The 3,099-nt window shown below is 52.1% G+C and overlaps 1 protein-coding gene across 1 annotated transcript in view; it reads right to left on the bottom strand.

Moving 5' to 3' along the window:
- Nucleotides 1-3,099, bottom strand: part of Lhx4 (LIM homeobox 4) — a 43,718-nt gene that overhangs the window by 22,651 nt on the left and 17,968 nt on the right. The window lies entirely within an intron of this gene.

The raw sequence follows: 3,099 nt of genomic DNA, 5'->3' as shown, positions 1-3,099 counted from the left end.
ACCTAGCTGGTGATGAGGAGGAGACCCTGAAGCCCTGCTCCCAAATCCCTACTCTCCTCAGCCCCTGGCCCCTTTGCTAGGAGAAATGGGACATTCTGGCACATGGCCTAAAGACACAAGCAGCTGCTGGCCCCTCAGTTCAACATTCAAATTATAATAGGCCTTGGAACATCCTCTGCAGGAAGAATGGTCTCTCCTGATGCCCCCACTAGAGTCAGAGCAAATCAGCCCCATTGTTCTGTATTAGTCCACAAGTGTGGACTCTCCTGCTGGGCCTCAGAAATTTATTTCCTTTTGAAAAAGAAAGCCAAGAACCCAAGAAGCAAAATCAACAAAGAACAGCAAAACTCAGTCAATTATTAAGCAAGACAAAATTCAATAGGCCAAAAAAAAACAAATGCAACAACCACAGAGTACAACCTCCAAGCGATACTTCTTTGTTTGGGTATGTACCAACATTGCCCTCTGCTGTCTGTCCTCAGTATTACCACAGCTCTCTGGCTGAAGGTGAAGTTCTGACCCCTGGTTTCCCCATCCTCTCCCAACCTCACACACCTCCGAGGTCACTCATCACACCACCATCTTGATGTGAAAAACAGAATACAAATGGAGGATATCACCGGGGTTGTGCAGAGCTGTGGTCCTGCCCCGTGTCATGGGTCACGTTGACCTAGGGACTTGGAAGCACAGTGCTGAGCAGCGAGGCTAGGGAGCCCCGCCCTGCCTTCCAACACAGCTGAGGCAGCTGCTGGAAAGAAAAAAAAAAAATCATTTTCTTTTTTCTATTTCTTCAAGGAGCATGGAGAAAGGATTCTCCCTGGCTCTGACCCACGTCCTCCAAACCCCACAGCTGAGAGCACTCTGAGGTCTAATGGGCAAATTCAAGCGCATGAGACCTGGCATCCTTCTCACAAGATTGCCGCAGTTATGATTTCTGAAGCTGAGCATGAGGCATTCCCAGGACTGCCTGCCCTCCTGCCCGCCTCACGTTCTCTCTGCAGCCCCACTGCATGTGTGCTGTCTGAAAGCAGGTGCCAGGTGACATTCAATTAACTGGACAGAGGGGCTGGCTGTTCCTGGACTCCAAGTGGGCAGCAGGTCCTAAAATCGCTAGAAGGTGAAGCCACTCCAATCCTGGACAACTTGCTCCCTCCCTGCACTTACCTAGGCCAGGACGCACCTGTGATTCCTGTACCATACAGCCAAGGTCCCAAAGAGCTGGGTGGGGTTGTAAATCCAAAAGTCCTCACCAGGGACCTTGGTGGTGCCAAGTTCACCTCTGATTGGCCCTCCAATGGCAGCTGACAGAATCACCTCAAGCTTCTGTCTCCTCCACATAGCAACCCATCACAGGGCCAATGGATTCAGCACCAGAGCTGTGGCCAGCTCCCCACTAGCCAACAACTGGTTTGCAGTTGTAAAGGGACCAGCAGAACAAGAGGATTAAATAATGAGCTTGTGCATTTCCCAGGCAGCCTTGGTGGGGGCCCCCTAAGATACAGAAAAAAAAAACTGGTCACCAAATCTCTTGTAAATCTATTATATAATCGTACTCCATGTTCAAACCTGGTGACAGACTACAGGCAAGAAGGTACAAGGCCAGATTCTTATGCAGGGAACAGAGAAATGAATAGCATGTAGGCCATTTCCTCCAACCAAAAAGGAAGATAATACTGGTGCATGATGACAGAGCAACAGTAGCTTAGGCTGAGTTAGCAAGGAGAGAACAGAGGAGCAATGCCTCTGCGAGGCTCCCAGGGCCCAGAAGCCAGGCTCTAAGCAGCCATGGTAGGAGGGGCAGTCCTAGAGAGAGCAGACAAGAAGGCCCTGAGGTCCTGCTGGGGACTTTAGCCCACAATCTGGTAGGGACCCTGCTGAGCTCTACCTGAACCCCACAGGATGCCCTGACCTCCCAGGCTGGACCAGCCAGAATCCCTGTGGGCACTGACAGCTGGACCAGGGACTTCTCAACACTTACCTACATCTGTCTCTGGATGGGCAAGAAAGCGTGGCCTCTTCCCTCACCCCTGGAGCTCACCTCAGCTCTCCACAGGCACTGGGATGCACTGGAGGGTGGCGCCCTCACCAGAAGGCCCCTCCTGCCCTCCTTCATGTCCCCATGGATTTACCCCACGCAGGGCCTGCAAGAGCTGCCACGGCTTGGCAGTTGGTAGGACAGTGAGACAGAGGCAGACTCTCGTCTCCCATGAGAAAAGAGGAGCACAGAGAAGGGAGCTGCACAAACGCCAAGCAGCCGAGAGTCAGAGGTGGAGAAAGCAAAAGGAAGACTGAGGAGGGGAGCAGCACAGCAAAGGGCGAGAGGGAGAACCAAAAGCCCAGCCCTCACTGGAACCATCGCGGACTTGCTGGCCATGCTGCTGCTCTACCTTCCAGTGGTGCACACACACACAGCCATGAATGCACACACACGCACGTACACAAGGAGGGAGGTGTGTGCGACTGACCAAAATGTGACGAAGGCAATGAGTACCACCTTCTGAACACAGCTGGGAGGAGACCTTTGTGTCCACCAGGACCTTCTACGACAAGCTCTTCAACTCACAACCCACTAAAGAAGCTTGAGAATCCTCAGAAACCGGACATCACATATTCCTGGCTGCTTATCCTTTGGGAAGACCGAGAGAAACCGTGTCCGGTACCCTGACCTGATCTCTCACAGGTCCTCCTCCCTGGCCCCAGAGCCCATCTCAGGAGGCTGCCCACCTTCTCTTCAGGCCTGGTCATTTCACTGAATGCTTCAGACCTCAGTGAGCCACCCACTCCACTCCCCTGGGCCACCCTGGGCTGGGTGACTGGGCACAGGGCACAATGATACTAACTCCATACCACTCTTGGCTTTGCTGTGGCTGGCTGTTCTGTGCTGGCTAAGACACTGGCCTCCAGAAAAGTCCCAAACTAAATGATACAGAAAATAAATTTCTAGGAGGTCCCCTTACCCTGACCCCAAACCCAGGACCGTCTTAAGAGACAGCACTTAGTTAGTATGAGCCAGGGATTTAGCTCAGTGGTTCTGCCATTTGCCTTGCAAGCTCAAGGACCCAAGTTCAATCCCTAGTACAATAAAAAAAAAAAAAAAAA

This window comes from Fukomys damarensis, unplaced genomic scaffold (assembly GCF_012274545.1).
Source record: "Fukomys damarensis isolate Sample0158 unplaced genomic scaffold, DMR_v1.0_HiC HiC_scaffold_11, whole genome shotgun sequence".
In the NCBI taxonomy this organism is placed as follows: Eukaryota; Metazoa; Chordata; class Mammalia; order Rodentia; family Bathyergidae; genus Fukomys; species Fukomys damarensis.
Note: the sequence above shows the minus strand (reverse complement) of the source record. Positions and strands in the feature narration are given on the sequence as shown.